Raw genomic sequence first — 18,729 nt, forward strand, 5'->3', positions numbered from 1 at the left:
CCCAGGCCCTGAGTTCAAGTCAAAGTTCTCCTTTACAGTACCCTCCCCCCCCAAAAAAATATTAATGATAGACTTACAGGCTTCTTTAAGTTAGTTTAGAAATCTTAAATTGGGACACTACGTTTTTTTGTGTTACAGGTCAATGAATACATAAAAGTTGAGATTAGAAAGTATGTATCTGTCGGTAAATGTTAAATCTGAACATTTCAGAACTGGAAAGATGTGTGTGTGTGTGTGTGTGTGTGTGTGTGTGTGTGTGTGTGTGTGTGTGTGTGTGTGTGTGTGTGTGTGTGTGTGTGTGTGTGTGTGTGTGTGTGTGTGTGTGTGTATGTGTATGTGTGTGTGTGTCTTCAATCATATATATGGTTGAATCAAGCATTTAATAAGACTGAAAAATTAAAAGCTAAAATAAAAACCCAAGTTAAGTAACAATAACAGTATATAACAAGATTATACAGAAAGATTGACAAATGTGAATGTAAAAGTTGAGATTTCTTTTACATAATCTGTAAAAATCTTATTTCATCCTCTTTTTAGGAATAGATATCACCACAATCAAAATGTTATAAAACTATTTTATTAGATTAAAATAAGAATCACTGCTAGCTCCTGTGGCTTGTGCCTATAATCCTCTATAGGAGATTGAGATTGAGGATCAAGGTTCAAAGCCATCAGGAAAGTCCATTAGATTCTTATCTTCAGTTAACCACCAAAATCTAGACATAGAGCTGTGGCTAAAGTGACAGAGCATTAGCCTTGAGCTAAAAAGCTCAATGTTAGTGCCTAGGCCCTAAGATCAAGTCATCTCCCCGGAAAAAGCATTACTATATTAATAATATAGAGACCAGATTTATCATTCCTTTATTCTGTAATATTAAATTTATTAGAAAACACTTCCTCAGAAAAATTTAAATTTTGCAATTACCAAAAAGATAGAACAATCTGTTTTTTTCAAATTGGTTTAAATTTTTTTCACATAAAAATCCAGTGTATCATATATACTTCACTATTTTAAAAAATGAGAACACATATATTAATATAATTGTTTTTAGGTGTTTTTTTGTTTTGGGTTTTTTTTTTTTTTTTTTCAGTTGTGGGGCTTGAACTCTGGGTCTGGGTGCTATCCCTCAGCTCTTCAGCTTAAGGCTAGCACTCTACCACTTGAGCCACAGTGCCACTTCTGGTTTTCTAGTGGAGATAAGAGTCTTACAGACTTTCCTGCCCGGGCTGGCTTTGAACCACAATCCTCATATCTCAGCCTCCTGAGTAGCTAGGATTACAGACATGAGCCACCAGCCCCCAGCTTATTTTTTTAGTTTTGAATGAAAGTAAAATTGTGAACCACCTCTTTGATCTTAGGTAACACTTGAGTTCTTTTATCTTCTTAGGTGAGTTATTTTTTCATCTAGCAAGAACTTAACATATTCTGCAGTATATTAAAGATATAAAACACTTCTTTCATTATCTTAATCTGGTTACTTAAACAAGTATGAGTGTTCTTTTTCCTTTCATTATGCAAAATACAGATTGGGCCATTTTTTGTTGTTATTGTTTCTTGTGTTCTTTGTAGGGCATTTCTCTCCCCCATACCTATTATAATAGTCTTACAGCACAGCATAAATTTTATATAACCTTTAGGTCATTTCTCCATAGTAAGGAAAATATTTTGGTCATTTATTTGCAGAGAGGTTTTATTATTTATTTATTTATTTATTTATTTATATTTTTATTTTTTGGGGGGTCCAGACGTGGGGCCTGAACTCTGGGCCTGGGTGCTGTCCCTCAGCTCTTCAGCTCAAAGCTAGCGCTCTACCACTTGAGCTACAGTGCCACTTCCGGCTTTTTTCTTTTTTGCTTATGTGGTGTTGAGGAATCGAACCCAGGGCCTCAGGTATGCAAGGCAAGCACTCTACCACTGAGCCACCTTCCCAGCCCCGTGCAGAGAGGTTTTATGCCCTAGACCTTAAGAGCTCATGTTATGGAACCAGACTGTGGTTTTGAATTCTTCTCTACCATGGTTTAACTTGTTAACCATAAGAAAGTCACATAAGGGGCTGGGAATGTGGCTGAGTGGTAGAGTGCTTGCTTAATATGCATGAAGCCCTTGGTTTGATTCCTCAGTACCACATAAACAGAAAAAGCCGCAAATGGCACTGTGGCTCAAGTGCTAGAGTGCTAGCCTTGAGTTGAAGAGCTCAGGGACAGTGCCCAGGCCCAGAGTTCAAGCCCCAGAACAAGAAAGAAAAAGAGAGAGAGAGAGAGAGAGAGAGGGAGGGAGGGAGGGAGGGAAGGAAAGAAAGAAAGAAGGAAGAAAGGAAGGAAGGAAGGAAGGTCACAAAACTCCTATAAGCCCATTTTTCTCATTAGTAAATTAAAATGATATTCTGTTAAGTAGGATTATGAGGATTAAAGGAAATGATTATGTTAAATTATCTGAAGTACCTAATACATAGTAAGCATTCAGAAATACCAGCCGCTAAATCAGGACAGCATACATCTTTTACTACCATAGCCCTTTTTAAGTACACTACCACTGAGCTATACCCCTGATCCCACATGACATTTTCTAAAAATGATTATAATTAAACCCTGTTATAAGTATATTTATAGTTTTTGCTAGGCAATTGATTTTAAACTAGTGCATACCTTGTATCATACCTCTTATCACACCCAACAGTTTTGCAACTAATTAAGCCCACAATGTGCTCATCTATTATTGTATGTAAAAAATTAGCTTATAATCACCATCAAACAACAGTATTATACACATTCTTTTCAAGTATACAAGGGACATTTTGCAGGGTAGATCAAATGTTCGGCCACAAATTAAGTTTCAGTAGAACCTTTAAAAGTAGATATGAAAATGTATTTCTCCAAACATTCCAGGTTGAAGGTAAGGTAATCAATACCAGGTAAAACTGAAAAATCTATAAACTTGTAGATATTAACATACTCTTTAGTCTTGTTTTGGTCGTAGGTCTTGAACTCTAGGCCTTGGTGCTGTCCCTGAGCTCTTCAGCTCAAGGCAAGTGCTCTACCACTTGAGCCACAGCGCCACTTCAGGTTTTCTGGTAGTTAATTGGAGATGAGTCTCATAGACTTTCCTGCCCAGGCTGGCTTTGAACCAGGTCTCAGCCAACTAAGTAGCTAGGATTACAGGTGCGAGCCACAGGCGCCCAGCTAACATACTCTTAAACAACCAGTGGATCAAAGAAAGGCTTGAAGACTTTCTAAGTGGTAAACCACAGAAAGACAAGTACTTTGTTATTGTACTTATATGAGATAGAGTAGTTAGAAACAGAGACAGAAAGTATAGAATGGTGGTTGAAAAGGACATAGTCAAGGAATGGGGGAGTCATTGTGTAATGGATACAGTTTGTTTTGCAAAAGTGAACAGTCATGGAGTTAGATGGTGTGTTAAGATTTCATATTCTCTCTGATATATACAAGTTAGATCTAAAATGTACTGGAATGTGATACATTATACAGAAGTCTAGACACTCACATGCAATGAGACCAAAAGAAGAAACTCTTAGGAGAAACACAAAGGTGCCTAAGTGCCTCTTCATATTTATATAAAGTAATATACATACTGAAATGAATTCTAAGATGTGGAAACAAAAACCTTTTTTTTTTTTTTTTTTTTTTTTTTTAGTTTTTAGATTTTTGTTCACCTTATGTATGGTGTATTCAAGTATATATCATCAGAAGGGTTGGGGGATGGTACAGAACTTGAGAAAAAGGTGAAAAAGTACAGCAGTAGAGCTCACTGGATACTGATGAATGTGAACTATACAACTCAAGGATGGAGACAGGAGGGAGGGGCTGGAAGAGAATGAGGGAACGAAAGACACTCTATGAAAGGAAATGTACTCAATACATTGTAATCGCTCTGTACATCAGTTCTGTAATATCAAATAATTAAGATTTCCAAGCACCAGTGGCTCACACCTGTAATCTTAGCTACTTATGAGGCTGAGATCTGAGGATAGCAGTTCTAAGCAGTCTAGACAGAAAAGTCGGAGAGACTCATCTCCAGTTAACTACTAAAAAGCTAAAAGTAGAGCTGTGGCTTAAGTTGTAGAGTGCCAACCTTGAGTGAAAAGGCTAAGGGGACAGCATCCAGACTCTGAGTTTAAGCCCTGGTAATGGCACTAAATTTATTGAGTTAAGGTAATAAATTTCATGTGTATTTTATGATTTTTATTTATTTATTTATATTTTTGCCGGTCCTGGAGCTTGAACTTGGCCTGGGCACTGTCCCTGAGCCTCTACCACTTGAGCCACAGCGCCACTTCTGGATTTTCCTGTTTATGTGGAAGAATCCAACCCAGGGCTTCATGCATGCTAGGCAAGCCCTCTGCCACTAAGCCACATTCCAGCCCAATAATTTTGAAAAACATTATTTAAAAAGTTAAAACTCAGCTTGAAAAGGGAACACATTTTATCAAGGGAGTCTGGGACCTTGAAACTGTTTGTTTTTCCAAGTGAAAATCTTTTCTGCATAATAGCTACAAGGGCATCATAAAAAAAAGGAGGAAATGTAGTCAGACAACCAGAGGAGGGCACAGATACTTAGAAGAAAACAATGGTGGATAATGTGATATTGAAGGTTTTTGCAGATAGGAGATGGTTATAACTTGAGAGCCTATACAGGGGCTACCATGGAAAAGGAATTCTAACCTTCAGACCAGAAGGGATTGAGTACTCAGGGAAAAAAGAAATGCTGCCTTATTAATTTTTCTAAGAGCATTTTCCACCAAAATGAACCCCATATTTTCTGGAAACACATCCTTTATTTTTCCTGGTGTGTTCATCATGTTCAACATGGTTCAGATTCTCACTGTTTTTGTTTTGGGTGGTATTTTGTTTACGTAAGAGTTTACCTTCTCACAGAGAAACCCTGGAGTCTAAAATTGTCAGAAAAATTAATTTGTGTCTTTGTTACATCACTTGTACTGATAATCCTTACTTTCTCAAAAAAACAAAAACACACACAAAAAGAAATGCTACCTTATTCAGGAAAGAATGGCTGAACAGAACACAGACTTCAGACTAAGTACTCAAAAGAGTAGGGGTAGTTTGTTTCATGACCACATGAAACAAAGTAAAAGTGCTTTGTAAAACAAAATTAATTGTTAATAATCTGCCTAGATGAGATATCGTCCTCAGTTCTTTAGGACTATTGTCTTCTCTAGTCTCTGAGTGTAATGGGCTCTGAAGTCTTATCTTTTAATTTTTATTTTAGAATTCTTTCTTTTTCTGGTTGGAAGGGGCAACTGGAGTCTGAACTCAGCCTTGCACTCTTTCATTTGGCTTTTTCACAGGGTCACACTCCATTTCTGCTTTTTTGCTAGGTCATTGAAGATAAGGATTTCTTATATTTGTCTGCCTAGACTGGCTATAAATCTTAATTCTCAGATCTTGGGCTCCTGAGAAGCTAGGGTTACAGACATGAGTCATTGGTACCCATCTAGCCTTTGTAGCTCTTAGTAGAAGGTGGAGCCCAGTTCATAGAAGTAAAGCCTAAAAGACTAGAGCTTGCTTCCTTAGCCTCCTCTGTGGTTTGGACTTAAGCATATAACCTAAACTTTTTGAATTAGAAACTACTGACACAGAAAGTCAGTGACTGTTAAGCATTCTTTCTGGGAGCAGGGTGGGGCAGCAACATCTAGTGTGGAAAAGGTTATCACTACAGCCAATTTACTGACCAGGCACAAAGCAGAGCTGAAGTGGCAGCTCAGTGTCCTCACTGGGCTTTCACGTGCTGGAGCCTTCACTCAGCAGTCCTTGCTATCTGCTGAGCCTAGTCTCCAGCCTTCCAGAAATGCTATAGAACAACAGTGCCCTGTCAAATAGATCCCTTTTCTCTTTAAGCTAACGAGCTGTTTTCTGTGGCTGGAAGGCAAGAAACCTGGCTTATAGCAGTGCCTATATTCAAAAGACAAGTGGAGCTAGGTTCTGGTGGCTCATGCTTGTAATCCTAGCTACACACAGGATGCTGTAGATCAGAGGACCACAGTTTAAAGTCATTTGGGACAGAAAAATCCTTGAGACTCTTATGTCCAATTAACTACTAAAAAGCCAAAGTGGAGCATGCTCATGGGTAGAACACTAGCTTTGAGAAAAAAAAAAAATCTCAGGGACACCACCTGAGTTCAAGCACGAGGACCTACATGCCTGCGCGCGCACACACACACACAAACACACGCACACACGCACGCACCTATAGCCAGATGCTGGTATCTCATGCCTGTAGTTGTCGTTATTTAGGAGGCTGAAATCTAGAAGATCACAGTTCAAAGCCAGCCTAGGTAGAAAACTTCATAGATTCCAACTCCAAAATAACCAGCAAAAAGCAAGGCTAGACATTTTAAGCAAAACAAAACAATACTGGAGGTATCACAATCCCAAACCTCAGGCTCTACTACAGAGCTAAAACAAAAACTGTTTGCTACTAGCACAAAAACTGGCTGGCAGATCAATGTTACAGATCCAGAAATAAAACCATATGCTAACAGTTATCTGATACTTGACAAGGGAGCCAAAAATGAGTGGTGGAAAAAGATAGCCTCTTCAATAATTGGTGTTGGGAATACTCAACATCCATATGTAGAAAATTAAAACTAGATCCCTATTTGTCACTGTGCACGAATATCAACTCAAAGTGGATCAAAGATCTCAACACCAGACTTGAAACTTTGAAACTGTTGCAAGATGGATTAGGAGAAACACATTAGAACTTATAGGTAGGAACTTTTTGTAAAGAGTCCCAGGGATGGGATTGGGAAGGTGGCTCAGTGGTAGAGTGCTTGCCTTGCATGCATGAGGCCCTGGGTTTGATTCCTCAGTACCACATAAGCAGAAAAAGCCAGAAGTGGTGCTGTGGCTCAAGTGGTAGAGCACTAGCCTTGAGCTGAAGAGCTGAAGGACAGCACCCAGGCCCAGAGTTCAAGCCCCGCAACCAACAACAAAAAAGAGTCCCAGGGACACAGCAAATAGGAGAGAGAATTGACAAATGGGATTACATCAGAATCAAAAGTTTGTGCAGCCAGGCACTGGTGGCTCATGTCTGTAATCCTAGCCTCTCAGCAGGCTGAGATCTGAGGATCATGGTTCAAAGCCAGCCCAGGCAGGAACGTCTGAGAGATGCTTATTTCCAATAAACCACTCAGAAAACTGGAAGTGGTTCAGCAGCTCAAGTGGTAGAGCACTAGCCTTGAGCTGAAGAGCTGAGGGACAGCATTCAGGCCCAGAGTTCAAGCCCCCAAAAAAGAAAAAAAAAAATTGTGCACAGCAAAGGACATAGTTACTAAACTAAAAAGACAGCCAACAAGCCGGATGCTGGTAGCTCATGCCTATAATCCTACCTACTCAAGAAGCTGAGATCTAAGGATCTGTTGGAAGCCAGCCTGGGCAGAAAAATCTGTGAGATTCATCTCCAATTACCACTCAAAACCAGAAGCGGCTCTGTGGCTCTGTCACTTTAGAGTACTTGTGTTGAGCACAAAGAAGTTCAGGGATATCACCCAGGCCCTGAGTTAGAGCCCCACGTTCCCCTCCCCCCAAAAGCCAACTGGGAGGAAATCTTTATCAGCAATACATCTGACAGAGGCCTAATATCCAAAATATACAAGGAGCTCCAAAAATTAGCCTCCCCAAAACATAAACCAATCAGTAAATGAGCAGAGGAGCTAAAGAGACACTTCTCAGAAGAAGAAGAAAGAATGGCAAATAGACACATAAGGAAATGCTCAATATCCCTAGCCATCAAGGAAATGCAAAACAAAACAGTTTTCGAGATTCCATCTCATTGGCCAACATCAAAAATCTAACAATAACACACATACACTGACAGAGATAGTGCTGCAGAGAGAGTACACTGTTGGTGGGATATAAACTAGTACAACCAATCTGGAAGGTGGCTTGGAGTTGTCTCAAAAAACTAAACATAGAATTTTCTTGTGACCCAGCCATACCACTCTTGGGCATCTGTCCAGAATGTTACATGTCAGGATATTGTAAAAACACTTGCACATCTATGTTCATTGATGCACTGTTCACAATAGCCAAGTTACAGAAGCAGCCTAAATACCCTACAACAGATGAATGGTTCAAAAAAATGTGATACATATACACAATGGAATTTTACTCATCCATTAGAGTAAGATTATGTTATTTGCAGGGAGGTGGATGGATATCTAGAACAAACCATGTTAAGGAAGGTAAGCCAACCTCAGAGAGACAAATGGTGCATGTTTTCTTTCAGCTGTGGAAGCTAGATTTAAAATACAACTGGACATAGTAACTTATACATAATTCTAGGCATTCACACACAAAACATACTAAAGGAGGAAGCACTTAGGGGAGAAACCCGAAAATGTAACTCCTCTGAACATTTAAAATACTATTTATCAAAACAAATTTCAGGAAATGGAAACATGGGATTTTCTGTTGGTGATGGTAATGGTGTTTTAGCGCGCGCGCGCGCGCGCGCGCGCGTGTGTGTGTGTGTGTGTGTGTGTAAGAAGGAAGGCACAGTAAGAGGAGGAATGATTAGCAGATGCGGTTGTGGTATTCAATATACACTGTGTGGGAAATGAACTATGTAACTTATGGGCAGGGTCAAGAGGGGGAAACTGGGAGAAAACTGAGGAAGGATGACATTGTCCAAAAATAAGATGTACTCATTACCTGATTTAGGAAATGGTAACTCTCTGTACAATACCTTAGTAATAACAATAAAATTATAGTTTTTTTAAAAAAAGTAGGGCTAGAGGCACAGCTAAAGTGGTAAAATGCCAGCCTGGCAAACAAAACAAGCAAATGCAAGGCTTGAATTCAAAACCCAGTACAAAGGGGTGGGGGGAGAGAGAATAAAATTTCTAATAGTGCTGGGCACCCATGACTCAGGCCTGTAATCCTAGCTACTCAGGAGCCTGAGATCTGAGGATCATGGATCAGTGCCAGCCTGGACAGAAAAGTCCCTGTGAGACTTATCTCCAATCAATTATTCAAAAACCAGAGGGGGAGCTATGGCTCAAAGTGGTAGAGCACTATCCCTTAGCAAAAGAAGGCTAGGGATAGCACCCATGCTCAGAGTTCAAGCTCTCAGGACTGGTTTTGTAAAAAAAACTAGCCAGGCTCCTGGTGGCTCACACCTGTAATCCTAGCTACTCAGGAGGCTGAGATCTGAGGATCGTGGTTCAGGCAGGAAAGTCTGGGAGACTCTTACCTCCAATTAACCACCAGAAAACTGGAAGTAGCACTGTGGCTCAAGTGGTAGAGCTAGCCTTGAGCTGAAGAGCTCAGGGATTGTGCCCAGGCCCAAAGTTCAGGCCCTACAACCACCACCACCACCAACAACAAAATTAATAGTGTATAACTAGATTGGAAGAAATAAGACCAGGTATTTGGTCACTTTGACTTCTCAATGTTTAGCATTCACTAAGTAAATAGTTCTTACAGTATGAGCACAATAGTGAGAATATGCTACTATTGATTTAGGTTTTTTTTTTTTTTAATGAAAAACATTCCTTTTTTCTTTTTTAAAGTACACAGGTTGAACCTAAAAAGTTCATGTTTACAAAACATCACCCTTATTGGGACACTTATTTATTATTTATATCTGAATCTATGTAGTAGGAAACTGAACACTAAAAGTTCTGGTCTTGATTTTAACTATCGTGCTTTACTTTAAAAGTCACATATAAATGATGATATGAGAAGATGTAGTAAGGAATAGAACTTTCAAGTCAAGACAAAATGTGATAGCATAAATTTACACATTACCTTTCCTGCCACAAATCCTTGGAATTTCATTATCACAGAGAAAACACTGCTTATTTCTGAGAAAAGACTTCTAATTAAATTCTGCATAATTTAAAATAAAAAGAAGATGACATTTGATGGGCTCTGAATTGTACATAATATTATAGAAATCCTTCTTGCTATGGCTACAAAATGCCAGAAATAGATAAGATTTAAAAAGTCATACAACAAAGATGAGAGGGAGGAAGGGGTGGGGGGACTGAAGTGACTAAGCACCAGCCTTGGGTTCAATCTCCTGTATTTACTATTCTGATCTGTTGATAACAGTCTTTAGCTTAGTCCCATTATTCTTTAGGAAGTACATTCAGACTAATTTGCAAAGAGAAAGCAAGCAAAATGAACTGCCAGCTCCATTTAACTGAGACAAAGGAAAGAGTGTCACTAGCAGGGCAGTGGAGAGAGGATAGAAAGAAAGAAATGGATGAGTGAATAGAAACAGTAAGTGTTGTTTTATGTGTGGTTCCAGCCATGGACTCTTGAAACATGACCAAGTTACTGAGGGAAAAAGTTTGGTTATTGCTTTCAGTTCTCAGCTTTTAAATTTATTTATTTATTTTTGTGGGTCATGGGGCTTGAACTCTGGGACTGGGCTCTGTCCCTCATCTCTTTAGCTCAAGGCTAGAGCTCTACCACTTGAGCTACAGCGCCACTTTCGGTTTTCTGGTGGTTTATTGGAGATAAGAGTCTCATGGTCTTTCCTCCCCGGGCTGGCTTTGAACTGTGATCCTCAGATCTCAGCCTCCTGAGTAGCTAAGATTATAGGCATGAGCCATTGACGCCCGGCTAGTTCTCAGATTTTTTTTTTTTGCGGGGGGGGGGGGGTTCTGGTCATGGGGCCTGAACTCTGGGCCTGGGGGCTTCCCTCAGCTCTTCAGCTCAAGGCTTAGCACTATACCACTTGAGCCATAGAGCCACTTCCGGCTTTTTTCTTTTTGCTTATGTGTTGCTGAGGAATTGAACCCAGGGTCTCAGGCATGCAAGGCAAGCGCTCTACCACTGAGCCACCTTCCCAGCCCTAGTTCTCAGATTTTTAATTTAGCAAAATATCCATAATAACTAAAGAAAAATTTAGTGCCTAGACCATTTTGGACTGAAAGTTCTTCTAAAGTTGAAAATGCATTCTTTATCCAGAGAAAAAGGTTAAAATCTACAATAAAATGTCTGGCACTGAAATGTTCATGTAGACTTTGGTGGCAACACTGTGCTATTTTCTTTTGAGGTAAGCAGTATTTATGCTGAGGATGGTACACCTGCAAGTTGTTGAAACGTTCACTAGAACATATGCAATCTAAAAAATTGCCAGGCTCTACTGTGTCAAGCCTGCAATTCTAGCTACTCAGGAAGTTGATAAGCAGATAAGTTTGCTAGACTCCATCTCCAGATAGCCAGCAAAAAAGCAAGACTGAAGCATGGCTCAAGAAGTAGAGTGCCGGGCTCCGGTGGCTCATGTCTGTAATCCTAGCTACTCAGGAGGCTGAGATACGAGGATCAAGGTTCAAAGCCAGCCCACGTAGGAAAGGCCGTGAAACACGTATTTCCAATCAGCCACCAAAAAAAACGGAAGTGGCACTGTGGCTCAAGTGGTAAAAGCGCTAGCCTTGAGCTGAAGAGCTGAGGGACAGCACTCAAGCCCAGAGTTAAAGCCCCATGACAAAAAAAAAAGTGCCTGCTAAGCAAGTGGGAGAGCAATTGTGAGGCCCTGAGTTCAAAGCTTAGTTACCACCAAGAATAACAAAATAAATGAACTGGGCTGGGAAAGTAGCTCAGTGGTAGAGAGCTTGCCTTACATGCATGAGGCCTTGGGTTCGATTCCTCAGCACCACATAAGCAGAAAAAAGCCAGAAGTGGCGCTGTGGTTCAAATGGTAGAGCGCTAGCCTTGAGCTGAAGAGCAGAGGGACAGCACTCAGGCCCTGAGTTCAAGCCCCACAACTGACCAAAAAGTAAAATAAATGACTAATTTGTAAAATTCCAAAATGGATAACTAGGTTGGAAAGGCCCTGAAAGAACCATCTAGGTTTTCCAACTTGAATGCATCTCCTCCTCTTCATAGGCATGCAGGCAACAGTGCCTGGTTCACAGTATGAGAGCCTTCACTATTCTAAAACTGTTACCACTTCAGTGGGGGACTTCGCAAGGATAAGAATTTCTTTCTTACATATCACTTAAAATCACAGTTCCAAGTTTCCAGTCTTAAAATTCAGACTATTTTTTTTTTTTTTTTTTTTGGTCCAGTCATGGGGCCTGAACTCTGGGCCTGGGCGCTGTCCCTCAGTTCTTCAGCTCAAGGCTAGCGCTCTACCACTTGAGCCACAGCGCCACTTCCGGCTTTTTTCTTTTTGCTTATGTGGTGCTAAGGAATCGAACCCAGGGCCTCAGGCATGCAAGGCAAGCACTCTACCACTGAGCCACCTTCCTAGCCCCTCAGACTCTTTTAAAACAATAATGCATATCTTATATTCAGCCTATCCTGTTTCAGATGCAGGGAACTTTTGATATTACACAAAATGGTTCACAGACTGTTCCCTGAAGGTGAGCTATCTGGTGTAAACTCTCATTCTACTATAAGCCCTTTAAGCAACACTAGGAGGAATAGCCTAATGGTTGCTTTCCCCTAAAGCTCCAGTATAGTTTTATAAGTTGTCATAGTCAAATTCAGCTATTCCTGTTTTACCTTACTCTTCCAAGGACTGCAAAAACTAAAGGAGTCCAAGGTGCAGGTGATTTAAGTTAAGGATTGCTTTCCCTTGTGGCAGCCCAGGGAGAGTGGCTTGTGGTGCTTTGTCAGCCACACTAGCGGGACTGTGGCGCCAGCTGGCCCGGCCCCAGGAGGTACAATAAGGCCTGTGTGTTTTGAAGATACATGGAGATAGTTTCGTTAGGACAAATGTTTCCTAGAAGTTTGTTATAGAAGATGGCTGAAAAAACTGCATAGGACCACATGGGAGGTAACAAGGTGAATGCCCAAGTCCATTAGCTGTGGTGGTTAAAATACTGCATTACTTGAAGTGATAGCAACTTTCCAAGAAACAATCTGGTAACTTCAAATGGCTGGGGGATGTGGCATGCTACATTTTGGAAGGAAAAGTGAAGCATTGTTGAAAAGAACATAAACGGATGAAGATTAATTTGCTGTTGTTAAACTCAATAAATATGTGTAGAAAATATTGTGTTTTTTTTGGGGGGGGGGTCCAATCGTGGGGCCTGAACTCTGGGCCTGGGTGCTGTCCCTCAGCTTTTCAGCTCAAGGCTAGCGCTCTATCACTTGAGCCATGGCGCCACTTCCAGCTTTTTTCTTTTTGCTTATGTGGTGCTGAGGAATCGAACCCAGGGGCCTCATGCACGCAAGGCAAGCACTCTACCACCGAGCCACCTTCCCAGCCCTGAAATTTTTTTTTTTTTTTTTTTTTTTTGTCAGTCGTGGGGCTTGAACTCTGGGCCTGGGCGCTGTCCCTCAGCTCTTCAGCTCAAGGCGAGCGCTCTACCACTTGAGCTACAGCGCCACTTCCGGTTTTCTGGTGGTTTATTGGAGATAGGAGTCTCATGGTCTTTCTTGCCTGGGCTGGCTTTGAACCGCGATCCTCAGATCTCAGCCTCCTGAGTAGCTAGGATTACAGGCGTGAGCCACCAGCGCCCGGCTTGAAAATATTTTTTTAAAAAGGGTTATCATCTGGGGCTGGGAAGGTGGCTCAGAGTTAGAGTGCTTGCCTCACATGCATGACGCCCTGGGTTCGATTCCTCAGCACCACATAAACAGAATTGGCGGAAGTGGCACTGTGGCTCAAGTGATAGAGCGCTAGCCTTGAGCTGAAGAGCTGAGGGACAGTGCCCAGGCCCAGAGTTCAAGCCCCATGACCGATGAGAAAAAAAAAAAAAAAAAGGAGGGGGTATTAGTTTGGCACTGATGGATGACTCAAGCTTGTAATTCTAGTGATTGGAGTCTGAGATCTAAGGATCCCAGTTCAAAGCCAGCCTGGGCAGGAAAGTCTGAGAGACTTTTACCTCCAATTAATCACTGGGAAACAGGAAGTGGAGCTGTAGCTCAAAATTGCAGAAGCATTAGCCTTGAGCACAAAAGCTCAAGGACAGCACCCAGGTCTTGAGTTCAAGCCCATGACTGACAAAAAATTAAGAAATAAAAAATAGAAAATAAAAAGGGTTTAGCCAGGCACTGGTTGGCTTACACATGTAATCCTAGTAACTCAGGAGGCTGAGATCTGAGGATTGCAGTTTGAAGCCAGCTTGGGTAGAAAAGTTTGTGAGATGCCCATAAAATTACTTTCAGTTAATCATAGAAAAGGCCAAAGTGGCACTGTGGCTCAAGTAATACAGTGCTAGCCTTGAGCAAAAGGAGCTCAGGGACAGCACTCAGGTCCAGAATTCAAGCCCCAAATCTAGCCAAAAAAAAAAAAAAAAGAAGAAGAAGAAAACAAAGAGTGAGGTGGGGGAGGGAAGAGAGGAAGGAAAGGAGGAAGGATCTATCCATGTAGTCTTACTCCCTAGTATCATACTGGAATCATAAAATATCTATTTATAAATGTCTCCAAAGGATTGAATCTTAGAATATATTTATAGAACTGCTAAAATATTCAGTGACAATAACTGGCCTGAACTGCATGGCTTTAACCATTTTTAAATGTACTTCAGTGAAAAGGAATATCTGTGTCTGTGCTACCCTTACTTTAGTATTTATTCATACATATCCATGGAGGGGAAAACTTTGAAGTGTTAAAACATTTTTATATGCCTCCTGTTTTAATATTGCCATGCTTATTAAAATGTAAATGTTGGGCTGGGAAGGTGGCTCAGTGGTAGAGCACTTGCCTTGCATGCATGAGGCCCTGGGTTCGATTCTTCAGCACCACATAAGCAAAAAGAAAAAAGCCAGAAGTGGCACTGTGGCTCAAGTGGTAGAGTGCTAGCTTTGAGCTGAAGAGCTGAGGGACAGCGCCCAGGCCAAGTTCAGGCCCCATGACTGGAAAAAAAAAAAAAAATGTAAATGTTTTGTATGTCATGATATTTGAAGGTAAAATGTCCACATGTCTAACAGTACGGAGTGGGGTGCTGGTAGCTCAAGGCTGCTCCTTACTCAGGAGGCCAATTGTGGTGTGAAACTAGCCTAGGCAGAAAAATATGTGAAATTCTTATCTTCAGTTAACCAGCAATAAGCTGGAAGTGGGGGATGTGGCTCAAATGGTAGAATGCCAGCCTTGAGCAGATAAGCCAAGCAACATTATGAAGCTCTGAGTTCAAGTCCCAGTTACCAACATATATGAAAATAATGAATTTTAAAAATAAGTAATGGAAGTTTTTTGAAATGACAATTATAAGTTTTTACCTCAAAATTTGTAGGTTATTTTCCCCTCTTTTTTGTTGTTGCAGTGGAAATAAGGGTATTAATTTATTCTTTCTTGTTAATGGGATAATGGGTTTAAGGATGTGAATAAGATACTTGTTACTTTGATATCCAAGGTAAATGGGGGGTTTTGTTTTTAGATAAAGCAGTATATACCTGTATGTTTCTCACTGAGTACTGGAATTCTTTTTATTTATGTGTGTAAATACTAGGGCTTGAACGCAGAGCCTATGCACTGTCCCTGAACTTTTTTCTCAAGATTGGCACTACCACTTAAGCCACACCTCCACTTCAAGCTTTTGCTGGTTAATTGTAGATAAGAGTCTCAAGGACTTTCCATGCCCAGGCAGGCTTCAAGCTGCAATCCTCAGATCTCAGCCTCTTAAGTAGACATCATTCTGTTCTTAGAACACTTACATGTAAATAAACATTAAAAATGCAAAGTTCAAGAACTTTAGTTTATTGAGCAGGGCACCAATAAACCCATGCTTATAATCCTAGCCACTCAAGAGTTTTAAGGTTAGGAGGTTTGAGGTTAGGTTAAGAGGCTGAGATTAAGCCCCTGCAAAACAAATCTAAGAGACACTTACCTCCACTTAACCAAAAAAGGTTGCAAGTGGAGAAGCCATACTCAAGTGGTCGAGCACCAGCCTTGAGCAAAGAAACTAATAAGCAAGAGCATGAGGTCCTGAGTTCAAGCCCCAGTACTGGCATATAAAACCAACAAGAATAGCACCATTAGTTTCTAAAATAAGCATAAGTATCGAAAGTAAGGGTACTAAAATTTGATCCTGTGTATGCTTCATGACATGAAAAGAAATTGAAATCTTTTATCTGTTGTCTGTACTTTAACCTCATCCTTTAGTAAATTACTAAAGGTTTTTCTTAGAAGCTTTTAGCTTCTTTCCCATCTTTTTCTCCCCCCCCCCCCACACTCAACTTGACAAAAGTTACAGGAATAAATAGTAGAGGTGTAGTCCCTGTATATTTTCATACATGTAGTATGAATCTCAGAGATTTTTCACCTTCCTATCAAAAGAGAATAATGTCAGGGAAGAAAACCTTGCCATATCCTTCCAGTATTTGCTGGAGTTTGTGGTCAGTGATTGATTTTACTAAGAACTGAAGATACAAACTGGCAACTTCCCTTGCACTCAGTAGGGTAGAGTTTCTTTACCTTGAATAATTAAAGTCTCTTGCCTTCCCAGCTCTTTCCTTCACCTACTCAGTTCCCTCTGTAGTTTCTCATATTTCCTTCCAAATAGATAATCCGGAGATACTTGAAGCTTATGCAAGTTGAGACCCTAAAAAATTATCTCAGCCACCTTAGATTTTCTATTCCCCTTTGTCAGTACTTCAAAAGGTATAGACAGCCTACTGGGGGTGGAGTGACCCAGAGATATCTGAGCTCTCTTTATTTATAGTTGTTAAAAATGCCAGGTTTTTGTTGTGGTCAGACAAAGAAATACCAGAATATACTCCCAATAAATTTTGGGGTTCTAAATGAGCTTCTTCTTGTCCGATACCCTCAATATCCACACCCATGAGTGGACTTACTAGTGTACATCAGGTCTTGCCATTCTTTGGGTGTCTATATTTCTTTCTTCCAAACAGGAGAACTGTGTTTTCCCATTTAGACTGTGCTATGAACCTGATCCTGATTAGTGGTTAGTAAGAGGAGTCTGGGCTAGATCTTAAAGAAGACAAGCATCTGTGGAGCACATGAGTCTTGGAGCTTAACATTCTCAGCTTATCCATACAAATAACTCCATTCCAGGTTTCTGTGTCCAAGTATACCTTTCAAGGACCAGGTTTTTGCTGGGTGCTGGTGGCTCACACCTGTAATCCTAGCCACTCAGGAGGCTGAGATATGAGGATCGCGGTTCAAAGCCAGCCTCGGCAGGAAAGTCCCCGTGCGATTCTTATCTCTAAGTAACCACTCAAAAATTGGAAGTGGTGCTGTGACTCAAAATAGTAGAGAACTAGCCTTAAGCAGAAGAGCTCAGGGACAGCACCCAGGCCCTGAGTTCAAGCCACACTACCAACAACCAACAACATCAAAGAAAAATAGGGCCCAGATTTTTATCATTGAAGAGTTAATGGAACTTTCATGCAAAAAAATAATGTTTCCTATAGTATTGTGTTTGAGTTCAGCCTTGCAGCGAGCACTTTACCACTTAAGCCAGGCCTCCAGCCAATTTTTGCGTTAGATTATTTCTTAGATAGGTGTCACATTTCTGCCCAGGGCTATCCTGGACCTGGGTCCTGGATCCTCCTACCTATCTGTATTAGGTCTTCCTCATAGCTGCAGTAACAAGCACATGCTTCTACATCCAGCTCTTTATTTGGTTGAAGTGGTGGAGTAGAGCTGTCTTGCTAGCTTGTCGTCCAAGATGGCTTTAAACTGATCTTCCTGCTTTTTGCCTCCCAAGTAGCTGGGATTACAGGTAGATGACTTTCAATTTTTCTTTTAATAGCTCTGATATACTTCCAATTAAAATTTTAGCCTAAGTTGACAGTCTTCCTAAAACTTCAGGAAATAGAGGGTTTTTTTCTTTTGTTTTCTTGGTGTCCTTCCTCCCTCCCTCCCTCCCTCCCTCTCTCTCTCTCTCTCTCTCTCTCTCTCTCTCTCTCTCTCTCTCTCCCTCCCTTCCTCACTCCCTCCCTTTCTCCTTCTCTCCTTCCTTCCTTCCTTCCTTGCTTCCTTGCGCTTGAATCTGGGCACTGTCCTTGAGCTTCTTTTGTTCTTTACCACTTGAGCACCACTTCTGGCATTTTCTGTTTTATGTGGTACTGAGGAATCAAACCCAGGGCTTCATGCATGCTAGGCAAGCACTCCACCTAGGCCACATTCCCAGCCCAGGAAATAGAGTTTTTAAGTCTTCAGATTTTAAAGGATGACTGAATTTGAGGGTTTGCTAAGTTGAGCTCGTAGTTTTGAGTTTCCTTGGCTTCTAAGGCTGTTAATTAAAGTTAGACAGTATCAAGGCTTTATGCTAACTTTGCATTTCAAGTTCATGTTAATCTACTCTAGTGAAAACTCCCTGTTGGCATGTTGCTGGGTGCAGGGGTTGACACACACACACGCACGCACACACACACACACACACACACACACACACACACACACACACACACCTGCAAGGCAGGGGAGTGGCTTTTTGCTATCTTCCAGTGAGTGTAACTAGGTAACTTTGTCTGGATATCTCCTCCCTTTCCCTGCATACACACACACACACACACACACACACTAACTTTGTCTGGATATCTCCTCCCTTTACACACATACACACACACCCCTGCAAGGCAGGGGAGTGGCTTTTTGCTATCTTCCAGTGAGTGATCTAGTTGTAGAAAGTGAGTGATCTAGTTGCAGAATTTCATTCAAGAATCTTACTTTCTGTAACTAGGTAACTTTGTCTGGATATCTCCTCCCTTTCCCTGCAGTCTGCCAAAAGCACACCAGGCTTGCATGGTGTGCTTGTTTATTTTTTATTTTATTTATTATATTTTATTTTTTATTTTACTTTTATTTGTAAATGC

The 18,729-nt window shown here is 40.9% G+C and overlaps 1 protein-coding gene across 2 annotated transcripts in view; it reads left to right on the forward strand.

Moving 5' to 3' along the window:
• The window catches only part of LOC138833116 (BTB/POZ domain-containing protein 7), a 77,903-nt gene that overhangs the window by 17,968 nt on the left and 41,206 nt on the right, over nucleotides 1-18,729 (forward strand). The window lies entirely within an intron of this gene.

The sequence above is a fragment of the Dipodomys merriami genome, unplaced genomic scaffold, assembly GCF_024711535.1.
Source record: "Dipodomys merriami isolate MVZ:Mamm:240054 unplaced genomic scaffold, mDipMer1.0.p SCAF_200, whole genome shotgun sequence".
Taxonomy (NCBI): domain Eukaryota; kingdom Metazoa; phylum Chordata; class Mammalia; order Rodentia; family Heteromyidae; genus Dipodomys; species Dipodomys merriami.